The 13,712-nt window shown below is 45.9% G+C and overlaps 4 non-coding genes across 4 annotated transcripts; all 4 read right to left on the bottom strand.

Moving 5' to 3' along the window:
- Positions 1-11,039: 11,039 nt before the first annotated feature.
- Positions 11,040-11,111, bottom strand: TRNAE-CUC (transfer RNA glutamic acid (anticodon CUC)). The gene has a single exon. It is a non-coding gene; the product is annotated as a tRNA-Glu (tRNA).
- An 826-nt stretch (positions 11,112-11,937) lies between these two features.
- On the bottom strand, positions 11,938-12,009 carry TRNAE-CUC (transfer RNA glutamic acid (anticodon CUC)). The gene has a single exon. It is a non-coding gene; the product is annotated as a tRNA-Glu (tRNA).
- A 232-nt stretch (positions 12,010-12,241) lies between these two features.
- TRNAE-CUC (transfer RNA glutamic acid (anticodon CUC)) lies at positions 12,242-12,313 on the bottom strand. The gene has a single exon. It is a non-coding gene; the product is annotated as a tRNA-Glu (tRNA).
- Positions 12,314-13,150: 837 nt separating this feature from the next.
- Positions 13,151-13,222, bottom strand: TRNAE-CUC (transfer RNA glutamic acid (anticodon CUC)). Its single transcript has one exon. It is a non-coding gene; the product is annotated as a tRNA-Glu (tRNA).
- Positions 13,223-13,712: the final 490 nt, after the last annotated feature.

Genomic DNA, 13,712 nt, shown 5'->3' with positions numbered 1-13,712 from the left:
GAATCTAGACTGAATGGAACAGGAGCAGGACCTAGGACCAGAGAGCAGTAGATCTGCAGCTACCAGCACAGAAAACAGCAATCTATAACTGGCAGAGATCCAAAGAAGAGCATGCCTTCTAAAGGCCTCAGATGATTGATAACACCTGGTGAATCTTCAGGCAGTCTCCCAGCAAGTGCTTGATAAGCTTAATTATCTCACAGCCGAGTGAATAAATTAAGCTCCCAGAACACAAAGCTGTAATGGCAACAGACCTGCCACTGGAGGCCAACAGTGAGTCAAAATGCCAAACAGAAACTGACAGAAAACAAAACAGACTGAACCTGGCTCCTGACACTCCTAGGTGAGTGTTTTCATCAACACGGTGCGAGAACCTCCCATTCCCTGAGTGGGATTCAAACCCGGGCTCCGGCGGTGAGAGTGCCGAATCCTAACCACTAGACCACCAGGGAGTGACAGAGTTATTTCACACGATCTTAACCCCTTAAGTGGTATGCCGCAGCAAATTTCCGGGCATACCACTTTTTGAATTAGGTGCCTGCCAGTGGTGTTTTCTCTACCGTCCAATGGGATACTGGGTTATACTATGGGGATAGAGATCCTCCGCAGGAGAGACAGGCACATTAAAGCTTTCAGTGTGAGTGCACTGGCTCCTCCCCTCTATCTCCCTCCACTAGTCAGTTTAGAAAAATGTGCCTCGGTGGCCTGACCGGGATAGAGAGCAGACGCACCTTACTGGAGCTCCGCTATCACACTTCCACAAACGGACAATTTGGGGAGTCTTACACCCCATACCCACATACCAGCCGACTCTCCTCACCCCACAGACACAGCAGACAACCGGCGGGCAGCGCAGCGGAGCCGGGGGACGTTATATAACGTCTTTGCGGGTTGCGGCCTACCCGCCGGAGAAGCCGTGGCCTCGATTTTCACAGCCAGCCGGGACGCGGATACCGAAACTACGATTGCGGGCCTGAAAACCCGCTGGAGGTACACATCTCGCCTCCCACACCCTTCACTATCCCTCCTACCTCCGTGGACGCTCCCAGTGGACCACCATATCAGTTTACCTGGGCTGGAGAAGCAGGAGACACCATCAAAGTGCCCTCATCCCCACAGACTGGCAGCCATTTTCTATGGTGCAGTAACTCACAGAAAAGCTCCCTTACAGAACAGTGAGTACAATCTTGTCTCTGCTGAACTGCCTCAGCGTATCTAAACTCTAACCATACCTATCTGCTGCTCCTCAGCTATCAGATAAACGCTGTGGATAAGATTTACTGGCAGCTAAGTGACATACCCCAGCTTCTTGCAGCCTCTTACTGAGACTCAGTCTCTCTCCCCTATTCGGTCTGCAGCCACTAGTGGATACTGCCATCCTCCACCACCCCCCTAAAGGATCTTTGTGGCCTTTGTGTTGAACTGTATGTTATCCACCTGAAAACAATTTATCTCATAAGTGATTGCAGACATGCTGGTCAGTCTGCTACCCACATTCTGCAGCTAGCTATTTCCATTTGAATCTCATTCACAACTGATCCTGTCTATTTAATTCTCTATGCTATTTACCATGGTCATGTACTGAACATTTCTTATATGAGCCTCACCTAGACCACTGTCTCCGATACGCTCTGATACGGATATCATTCATACATACTTTCCTGCCCTGTCCCGCATACTTTTAAAATATCTTTCATAAATAAACCCCCCTCGCCCTCCGCTACTATGCAGTCCCTCCAGCAGCGTCAGGAGAAGAGACGTGCAGACCCTGACTCTGAGAACCAATATCTATCACCTGCTCATAAAAAAGCGGTGGCAGCTCAAGAATCTTATGTCACATACAATGTTGTAGTAGATGCAATTACAGCAACTATGGGCCCATTATTGTCTAAAGCAGTAGCAGACATCACAGCTCAGCTACACCACCTCACCCACAGAGTAGAGGAAACCGAACACAGAGTCGGCAAAATTTTTCAAGATGTCTCCCGCCTTAAAAGAGATCTACCACGGCTAGACAAAAGCAACTATCAGCTCTGGAATAAGGTGGATGATCTCGAAAACAGGTCACGACGGAACAATATCCGCCTGGTAGGCCTCCCGGAAACAATCAAGGGCCCAGCATTAGCTCACTTCGTCCGGAACACCCTGCCCTCCCTTTTAGGTATAGAATCGGACTGTCGAGACATGGTAATCGAAAGAGTCCACAGGGTGGGCCAGAATTCCTCATCCACATCCAACCGCCCCCGAGTGGTATTGTTTCGTTGCCTCAACTATCTCCACAAACAAGCCATCTGGTCAGCCTCCCGGAGCAAAAAAGAAATTCTCTGGGAATCTTCCAGATTGTACCTATTTCAAGACTTTTCCGTGGAACTGTCTCGTGCTCGAAAAGCTTTTTCCCCGATTTGCTCTCGTTTGGTGACAGAGCAGAAAAAATTTGCAATGATCTATCCAGCCAAATTGAGAATCTTTGACGGTACTTCATTCAAAGACTTCAACACCCCACAAGATGCCGAGTCGTTTCTCAGGGAGGAAAGGCAACATAGTGATCATACTTCTGACATATCTGACCCCCCCCCCCCAGGACGCGGATGAACTCCACAAGTTCCCTACATCTAGTGATGCCTAGCGGCATATTCCAATGTGTCTAAACTGGTATTATGTGTTCCTTTAGAAACGCAGTTTAATTACTATCAGGTTTTCTTCATAACGAGTTCATAGTCAGTTTCAGCGGCTTACATAGCTCTTTAAATGTTTTGGATACCATAGTATTGTTCCTAATAATATACATTGAACTAGAGAGAAATTAGTGTCAGAGCGTATTTAAAATACATTCTATACACATATGTTATTTAAAGTGTTCAGGTTCGAGGTTCATTGTTTTACCTCCTATCACCGTAGTGATTATGTTCGGTTTCATAGTAATGGTGAATTTTATGTTCATGCTCAGTTGCTTATTTCAGATTATTCAACTTGGGCCAGTGTGCCTTTCATTGACCCTGTTTACTTACGCGTTGTACTGTCCCCCCCTGTCTGTCTGTTGCTTTCCTTTTGTCCTGTCCGATCCCCCCTCCCATAAGCTGAAATCTATTGGGTTTAGTATTTCTGTCCTACACTGGTGCGAATACAACTCTTCTATTACTTAAATGTCTTTAAAAATTGGAACTTGGAACGTGGGAGGTATTAACTCCCCGGCCAAGAGAAGGAAAATTCGGTACTCTTTACATAGAACGGCGCCCATCGCGACCATCGCGACCATCGAATGCACTAAAAAACGGGTGCGATGCGATGCCTGCGATGGCCGCAATTTCCCATAGGGACCAATGTTAAAAATCAGATTGGACGCGATTTTAGTGTTCAATGCCTCAATGCCCGCGATTTTTCCATAGGAAACAATGTTAAATGGGCCACAGAGCCCTAATAGTCCCCCTGAAGTCTGAAATGGCCCCCACAATTTTTAACAGCACCCCACGATCAACGTCAACCCGAAGCGTGGCGAGCGCAGCGAGCCCGCGAGGGGCGGCGGTACGCGTCCTCCGACCTTTTCATACCCCCACTATCCACGTCGGCGTGGAGTTGAGAATAGAATAGTGTGGCGAGCGCAGCGAGCCACCGAGCCCGAAGCGTGGCGAGCGCAGCGAGCCCCGCGAGGGGACGCGGATACCTTCACAGGTAAACGCGTCCCCTGGCGGGCTTCACAGGTGTCCGCGTCGCCACGGACACCTGTGAAGCCCGCGAGGGGACGCGTATAACTGTGAAGGTATCCGCGTCCCCTCGCGGGGCTCGCTGCGCTCGCCACGCTTCGGGCTCGGTGGCTCGCTGCGCTCGCCACACTATTCTATTCTCAACTCCACGCCGACGTGGATAGTGGGGGTATGAAAAGGTCGGAGGACGCGTACCGCCGCCCCTCGCGGGCTCGCTGCACTCGCCACGCTTCGGGTTCACGTTGATCGTGGGGTGGCGTTAACAATTGTGGGGGCCATTTAAGACTTCAGGGGGACTATTAGGGCTCTGTGGCCCATTTAACATTGTTTCCTATGTAAAAATCGCGGGCATTGAGGCATTTAACACTAAAATCGCGTCCAATCTGACTTTTAACATTGATCCCTATGGGAAAATCGCGGCCATCGCGGGCATCGCGTCGCACCCGTTTTTTATGTACCCGCGATGCCCGCGATTTTTTACCCCCGACGCCCGCGATTGTAATCGCGGGCGCCGTTCTAGGTAAAGAGTACCGAAAATTCTTACTTACCTTACCAAGTTGGGATTGGATGTGGCTTGTCTCCAGGAGACGCACCTAACTGCAGCCGAACATCTCAAATTACAGATGATGGGCTGGAAATTACTGGCAGCTGCCCCATTCAATTCCAAGTCTCGTGGTGTGGCTATTCTTGTTAGACGCTGTTTAAATGTCTCTATTAAAAAGACCCACATTGACCCTGACGGTCGATACCTTATAGCTGATATTACTATTGACAATGTACCTTATGTTTTCTGTACGGTATATGCCCCAAATGTATACAAGAAATCTTTCTTCACCTCCCTAATTGCTAGGTTACTCCCGTATGACCCCTCCACTCTAATCTTATTGGGTGATCTCAATTTAATATCCTCGCCCATCCTGGACAGATCCTCCTCACAGAGAACCCCCATTGCACTACCAAAACTGGGTGTGCCTGCCCTAGCCAAACAACTCCAACTAATAGATGCATGGAGGGCAATCAACCCAATAGAAAGGGATTATACTTGTCTTTCTTCCGCCCATCAAACTCTATCCAGAATAGATTATATCTTGCTAGCCTCCTCACTCTTCCCTAATATCCAAGAAGCTGTTATTGAACCAATCTGTTTATCCGATCATGCTCTTATGTGGATAACTCTCCACACCAACACTAATAGAGGCTCTTTCAGGCTATGGAAATTCCCAAACTACCTCTCCCAATCTATCTCTTTTCGAAATAAATTAGATGCAGCCTGGATGGACTTTCAATTTACAAACGCAGAAAGTGCGGAGTCAAATCCAGCTTTGTTTTGGCAATCGGGTAAGGCTGTTATGCGTGGAGTAGTTATCTCCTATGTTGCAGCTGAAAATAAAAAGATGGCTACAGCCTACCTCGATTTACAAACAAATCTAACAAACTCGTTCCAGGCATTTAAATCAACCCCATCCCCTAGCAATAAAACAGCCTACAACACAGCTAAAATTCACTTTGATGAATATCTAAAATCGAAAAGTGATAGATATATGTTTTCATCTAATTTCAGTTTTCACCGCTATGGAAACAAAACGGGCAAACTCTTATCTAATATACTACGAGGCTCACAGCCAACCACATTAGTACACCCCTTGCGTAACGCAGATGGAACTATGGTGTCGTCAAGCAGCCAGATAACTGATGTGATGAGGACTTTTTATTCTCAGATCTATACAGAACCCCCCCAGAACATAAACAACCCCCCGATAGAGTCATCTCCCTCTCCTTGGGTGTTTCCCACCCTCCCCCAATACCCAGAGGAATATGCTGATAGACTAGAAGCCCCAATTACACTAGACGAGGTCACGAGAGTAATTCAACAATCTAAACCTTCGAAAGCCCCTGGTCCGGATGGCATGTCCGCAGAATTTTACAAGATTCTCCTGCCCCGGCTTGGCGACAATTTAGTTAAATTCTATAATCATATCATTACTACCCAATCCATCCCGCTATATTTCAATTCTGCGGTTATTAGACTGCTCCCCAAGCCGGGCAGAGATCCAGCTCAGCCGGGATCCTACAGACCCATTTCACTACTTAACCTTGACTATAAAGTATTTACGAAAATCTTGGCAGACCGGTTAAAATTCCATTTGCCGCGGATCATCCATCCGGACCAGACAGGGTTCATTGTGGGCAGACACTCCGTAATAAATGTTAGGAAGTTGCTAGGAACTATCCATCAAATGTCAAACACGCCCCCTTCGTCTCCCAAGCTAATTGTTTCCTTCGACGCCGAGAAGGCATTTGATTTAGTTAATTGGGAATATCTTTTTACAACAATGCATCATTTTGGTTTTACTCCTGGCTTCATTAATATCTTACGCACTCTATACAACTCCCCAGTATCTCAAATATCCTGTAATGGCTCTATCTCCTCATCGTTTGCAGTTTCAAGGGGCACCAGACAGGGCTGCCCATTATCCCCCCTCTTATTTGCCATCGCTATAGAGCCGTTAGCAATCGCGATACGTAACTCTTCCCTAATTGAGGGGATCTCTGTCCAAAATCATGTACTTAAAGTGTCCTTGTATGCGGATGACATGATTTTGTTCCTTTCTTATCCATCTACATCTCTTCCCGCAGTGCTTGATTTGATAGCTGCCTTCGGCCGGGTTTCGGGGTATAAAGTAAACTTGAGCAAATCAGAGGTCCTCCCGATTCAAGGTGCACCACTATTCTTCCAAACATTGCCGATACTCCAACCTTTCCACATCTCCTTCACTTCCATTAAATATTTAGGCATTTATATTCCCTCGGACCTTGTTGACCTATATAAAATAAATTTTACTCCAATAATTGACAAAATCAAGAGGTACCTGGATAGTTAGATGTCTCTGCCCATCTCCCTTTTAGGACGAATGGCGGCGATCAAAAGTGTACTGTTCCCCAAAATTTTTTATATATTGCAGATGTTACCTATAACACTTCGACCCAAAGATATAAAAGCCCCAATTCTCCTTTCTCTCGCTTCTTATGGCAAGGGAAAAGACCCCGAATTGCCTTCGCCAAACTGCGACTACCCTGTAACAAAGGAGGACTGGGCTTTTCAGACCTGACACTATACTCCAATGCCATATTCTTCAGGTATATTGGTGACTGGCTGCTTGACAATAGTTCATACACTGATACCCAACTAGATTCCGCACTGTTTGCCCCATTCTCACCAAACGGTCTGCTCCACACTAAATGGTCAGACCTCCCAGCCTTTATTAAAGAACATCCTTTATTTACCGATACATACAGAGCTTGGATAACTATTTCAAAGAAATTTCATTGTAGCCCCTTATACTCCCCATACATTCCTCTATGGGGCAACCCAGCCTTTCCTCCGTCACTAACTAACTCCACCTTCTCCCAATGGAAAATAAAGGGCCTGGCCTCTATCAATAAAGTGTTTGACCCCGGAGGTGAATTGCTTTCTTTTGCTGACCTCCAATCGCGATACCAGCTCCCCTCTCAAAATTTCTACATGTACCTTCAAGCTAGACATTACATCCAATCACTTCCTAAGCCTAATAATTCGGATAACACGGCATGCCTTTTCCAATCTCTCCTCAAGCTCATTCCCTCTGTCCCAGAATCAGCTCCCTATATATACCATTAACATCTCTAACAGCGTCTTCCAGTTGGTCTACAACTTTACAGAAATGGTCCAAAGATACCCCCAGTATCTCCTTGCTACCTGATCTTCTGTCCCAATATGACTCTACCCTTAAATACCTACACTCCTCCTATTTACAGGAAGTTCATATCAGAATGATCCACAGAGCATATATCTCACCTGCCCAGAGGAAACACATGACAGATTCAGAGACAGGTGCCTGTGTCAAATGCACATTATCGCACGCAGATTTCTTCCACTGCATCTGGAGTTGTGGGAAGATACGGAAATTCTGGAACAAAGTAACTCAATTTATTAATTCCATGCTCTCCCTGCACCTGACCCCTGACCTATTGACATGCATCTGTGGGAACTTCAAAAATTAGAACTTAGGCCCCGACAAACAGAATAAACAATATAAAATTCGACTACTGGCCACTATAGTCACAGTTGCCAAGAAAACCATCCTTATACATTGGACTACCCGGTCTGCTCCCTCACTTATAGAAGTCAAACATAAATTGTTCCAAATCTTATATTGTGACAGGCGCTTTACGATTCCTGATGTTGAGACAGGTGTAGAGAAATTCTATAAAAAATGGGAGTACTTTATTAATACCCTTGATACCCAATCTCAAGATCACATTATGAGACTGTTTGAAAATACCTCCTGGAGCCTGCTGCGTCGGATAGCGACTGGTAATTGAAATTCCTGACAGATCAATCATGATACGTACCATTCTTACTTTACTCCAGTAACACCAGATGTTCTGCCCTTGATTTTTCACTTTATACTCCCCTATACTGTCTTCCTTATGTTTGTCCCCCCCCCTCCCTTGTCTGTCTGTCTTCCCCCCCATACAGCTCCTTTATTTTCAAGTTTAGTCTTATTTTATTTTTATTCCTCTCTGTATTGGATATAATTATATTTTCTAGGATCTCCACTATATTATTCCTATTGATTTAAAGTAAAGTTATTTGTATATGACATTGTCGAATAGGACTGCTGTATACACTGTATCTGTATCATGATCCTGCCATGTTCCGCTTATTTTTCATCGGTCATCTGTTTGACATTTGTTTCTTTATTCTGCTTTCTGGATGCTCCAGACTTTTTCTTCAAATTTTATTTAGTTTATTATTTTGGGGCTCTGCTTTGACCAGGCAGCTGTCCTACTTCGGGGGTGTCAGGGGTAGGGTCAGTCCCCGACCTCTTAAAGTGCAGAGCTTACCCTGCTGCAGGATAATCTGTCCTGAGTGGGGCCTGTCACCGCACAGCATTGCGCTGTAGCGAGCAGGCCCCCCAGCTGCCACCAGGGCCGGCAACAGAAATCTTGGGGCCCCATACACTGATATTTCTGGGGGCCCCCACCCCCTCAAGCACTAGTAGTTGTGTGGAGCAGGGAGGAATGGTGGGCATATTGGTGGCAAGGAGTCCCATATAATTGCTGCCCCCAGCGCAGATAGTCTCACTTCTGAATTGACAACTAATACACATTATGCCACAAATCGTGATGCCTACTACATATTATACCACACACCTTAATGCCCATTAGACAATTGATGTTACGCACCATGGCAACCGCCGCACGATGATGATGCTAACCAGGGTTGCATCATCTTTCAAGTGGCATGAGTTAAGGTGCTTGGTGTTACACGCGTTTCCATAGTAACTGACAGGGTAGGATGACGTCATCAGCGGGCGCATCCACTCTGTACGGATGATGCGGGGGCGGTGTTCTCACTGGTGCTGGTATGATAAAGGTATGTGATTTTCACCCGTGTATTATCCTCATGACGATGTGGTAAAATACATCGAAAACATTTGAACTTCAACTGCATGATTTCCTTCTTTCTTATCCATGTGCGGCCTTTGTGGAGTGTATGTATATATATATATATATATATATATATATATACACACACACACACACAGACAAACGTGTGTGACCAAATTCAGATATTTACTGCCAGTTTGAAGCCATACGTCCTTAGAGACCAATTCAAGTGCAGTATGTTAAATCAAAGCATTGACAAGAGACTGCTACCCAGACCTGAGCTAACACTAGACACGGCCCCGAGAAGCAGCAGTAGAGACCCAAAGTGCACCCCACATATAAAGATTTCTCACCTTAGATGCTGATATTTATAATGAGCACCCACAATGGTCTGGGGACATTCGCCGGGACACGCAGCTCTTGGCTGCCGCGCAAACAGCCTGTGGACGGTCCGCCAGGACACGCAGCTTCCGGCCGCTGCTTAGATACACTGACAGCACCGGCTCATGTCAGTGTGTGTAAGCGTCGGCGGCCGGAAGCTGCGTGTCCCGGCGGACCGTCCACAGGCTGTTTGCGCGGCAGCCAAGAGCTGCGTGTCCCGGCGAATGTCCCCAGGCAGCCCCCATGTACTGCAGGCTCAATTGTCTCAGCGTCACCACGGCTACGCTAACAGTCAGAGGATGAGTGGCCCGGCGGCCAAGCGGGGGCTGAACTTGGGGCCCCTCTGATACTCGGGGCCCGTCACAGCTGTACCCTTTGACCCCCCCTGTCGTCGGGCCTGATTGCACACTCCATTGGGAAAAAGGAAATTCTCTGAATAAAGTGCAAAGCAATGTGATGGGAGTGAGCTACCAGGAATTTATTTGACAAGAAAAGATAGGATGATTTGTTGTGCATAGCAGTCTTCAAGTCATATTTAACACACAATGCTTCTCGGAAGCGTAAGTTTTCTTCTATCTCTTAGGTCAGTGTTTTCATAAAACTCGTGTTAGAACCTCCCTTTACCTGACCGGGAATCGAACCCAGGGGCGCGGCAGTGAGTACGCCGAATCCTAACCACTAGACCACCAAGGAGTGATGGAGTTGGTGCACACTCCATTAGGAAAAAGAAAATTCTCTGAATAATGTGCAAACCAACGTGATGAGCTACCAGGAATTTATTTGACAAGAAAAGATAGGATGATTTGTTGTGCATAGCAGTCATCAAGTCATATTGAATACACAATGCTTCTCGGAAGTGTAAGTTTTCTTCCGTCTCCTAGGTCAGTGTTTTCATAAAAAAACGTGCTGAAACCTCCCTTTCCCTGACCGGGAATAGAACCCAGGACGCGGCGGTGAGAGCGCCGAATCCTAACCACTAGACCACCAAGGAGTGATAGAGTCAGTGCACACTCCATTAGGAAAAAGGAAATTCTCTGAATAAAGTGCAAATCAATGTGATGGGAGTGAGCTACCAGGAATTTATTTCACAAGAAAAGATAGGATTTTTCCATTAGGAAAAAGGAAATTCTCTGAATAAAGTGCAAAGCAATGTGATGGGAGTGAGCTACCAAGAAATTATTTGACAAGAAAAGATAGAATGATATTGTTGTGCATAGCAGTCTTCAAGTCATATTGAATCCACAATGCTTCTCGAAAGTTTAAGTTTTCTTCCGTCTCCTAGGTCAGTGTTTTCATACAAAATCGTGCAAGAATCTCCCTTCCCTGACCAGGAATCGAACCCGGGCCGCGGCGGTGAGAGCGCCGAATCCTAAGCACTAGACCACCAGGGGTGAAATGATAGAATGAATTGTTGTGCATAGCAGTCTTCAAGTCATATTAAATACACAATGATTCTCGAAAGTGTACGTTTTCTTCCGTCTCCTAGGTCAGTGTTTTCATAAAAAATCGTGCTGAAACCTCCCTTTCCCTGACCGGGAATCGAACCCGGGCCACGGCGGTGAGAGCGCCGAATCCTAACCACTAGACCACCAGGGAGTGATGGAGTCTTTGCACACTCCATTGGGAAAAGGGAAATTCTCTGAATAAAGTGCAAAGCAATGTGATGGGAGTGAGTTACCAGGAATTTATTTGACAAGAAAAGATAGGATGATTTGTTGTGCATAGCATTCTTCAAGTCATATTTAACACACAATGCTTCACGGAAGTGTACGTTTTCTTCCGTCTCCTAGGTCAGTGTTTTCATAAAAAATCGTGCTGAAACCTCCCTTTCCCTGATCGGGAATCGAGCCCAGGCCGCGGCGGTGAGAGCGCCGAATCCTAACCACTAGACCACCAGGGAGTGATGGAGTCATTGCACACTCCATTGGGAAAAGGGAAATTCTCTGAATAAAGTGGGAGTGAGCTACCAGGAATTTATTTGACAAGAAAAGATAGGATGATTTGTTGTGCATAGCAGTCTTCAAGTCATATTTAACACACAATGCTTCTCGGAAGTTTACGTTTTCTTCCGTCTCCTAGGTCAGTGTTTTCATAAAAAATCGTGCTAGAATCTCCCTTTACCTGACCAGGAATCAAACCAGGGCCGCTGCGGTGAGAGCGCCGAATCCTAACCACTAGACCACCAAGGAGTGATGGTTTTTAGAGCACACTCCATTAGGAAAAAGGAAATTCTCTGAATAAAGTGCAAAGCAATGTGATGGGAGTAAGCTACCAGGAAATTATTTGACAAGAAAAGATAGGATGATTTGTTGTGCATAGCAGTCTTCAAGTCATATTGAACACACAATACTTCTCGAAAGTGTACGTTTTCTTCCGTCTCCTAGGTTAGTGTTTTCATAAAAAATCGGACTGAAACCTCCCTTTCCCTGACCGGGAATCAAACCCGGGCCGCGGCGGTGAGAGCGCCGAATCCTAACCACTAGACCACCAGGGAGTGATGGAGTCATTGCACACTCCATTGGGAAAAGGGAAATTCTCTGAATAAAGTGCAAAGCAATATGATGGGAGTGAGTTACCAGGAAATTATTTGACAAGAAAAGATAGAATGATTTGTTGTGCATAGCAGTCTTCAAGTCATATTGAATACACAATGCTTCTCGGAAGTGTAAGTTTTCTTCCGTCTCCTAGGTCAGTGTTTTCATAAAAAATCATGCTGAAACCTCCCTTTCCCTGACCGGGAATCGAACCCGGGCCGCGGCGGTGAGAGCACCGAATCCTAACCACTAGACCACCAGGGAGTGATGGAGTCGGAGCACACTCCATTAGGAAAAAGGAAATTCTCTGAATAAAGTGCAAAGCAATGTGATGGGAGTGAGTTACCAGGAATTTATTTGACAAGAAAAGATAGGATGATTTGTTGTGCATAGCAGTCATCAAGTCATATTGAATACACAATGCTTCTCGGAAGTGTAAGTTTTCTTCCGTCTCCTAGGTCAGTGTTTTCATAAAAAAACGTGCTGAAACCTCCCTTTCCCTGACCGGGAATAGAACCCAGGACGCGGCGGTGAGAGCGCCGAATCCTAACCACTAGACCACCAAGGAGTGATAGAGTCAGTGCACACTCCATTAGGAAAAAGGAAATTCTCTGAATAAAGTGCAAATCAATGTGATGGGAGTGAGCTACCAGGAATTTATTTCACAAGAAAAGATAGGATTTTTCCATTAGGAAAAAGGAAATTCTCTGAATAAAGTGCAAAGCAATGTGATGGGAGTGAGCTACCAAGAAATTATTTGACAAGAAAAGATAGAATGATATTGTTGTGCATAGCAGTCTTCAAGTCATATTGAATCCACAATGCTTCTCGAAAGTTTAAGTTTTCTTCCGTCTCCTAGGTCAGTGTTTTCATACAAAATCGTGCAAGAATCTCCCTTCCCTGACCAGGAATCGAACCCGGGCCGCGGCGGTGAGAGCGCCGAATCCTAAGCACTAGACCACCAGGGGTGAAATGATAGAATGAATTGTTGTGCATAGCAGTCTTCAAGTCATATTAAATACACAATGATTCTCGAAAGTGTACGTTTTCTTCCGTCTCCTAGGTCAGTGTTTTCATAAAAAATCGTGCTGAAACCTCCCTTTCCCTGACCGGGAATCGAACCCGGGCCACGGCGGTGAGAGCGCCGAATCCTAACCACTAGACCACCAGGGAGTGATGGAGTCTTTGCACACTCCATTGGGAAAAGGGAAATTCTCTGAATAAAGTGCAAAGCAATGTGATGGGAGTGAGTTACCAGGAATTTATTTGACAAGAAAAGATAGGATGATTTGTTGTGCATAGCATTCTTCAAGTCATATTTAACACACAATGCTTCACGGAAGTGTACGTTTTCTTCCGTCTCCTAGGTCAGTGTTTTCATAAAAAATCGTGCTGAAACCTCCCTTTCCCTGATCGGGAATCGAGCCCAGGCCGCGGCGGTGAGAGCGCCGAATCCTAACCACTAGACCACCAGGGAGTGATGGAGTCGTTGCACACTCCATTGGGAAAAGGGAAATTCTCTGAATAAAGTGGGAGTGAGCTACCAGGAATTTATTTGACAAGAAAAGATAGGATGATTTGTTGTGCATAGCAGTCTTCAAGTCATATTTAACACACAATGCTTCTCGGAAGTTTACGTTTTCTTCCGTCTCCTAGGTCAGTG

The sequence above is a fragment of the Crinia signifera genome, chromosome 9 (genome assembly GCF_055691185.1).
Source record: "Crinia signifera chromosome 9, ASM5569118v1, whole genome shotgun sequence".
Taxonomy (NCBI): domain Eukaryota; kingdom Metazoa; phylum Chordata; class Amphibia; order Anura; family Myobatrachidae; genus Crinia; species Crinia signifera.
The sequence above is the reverse complement of the archived record's forward strand: the minus strand, read 5'-3'. Positions and strand labels throughout refer to the sequence as shown.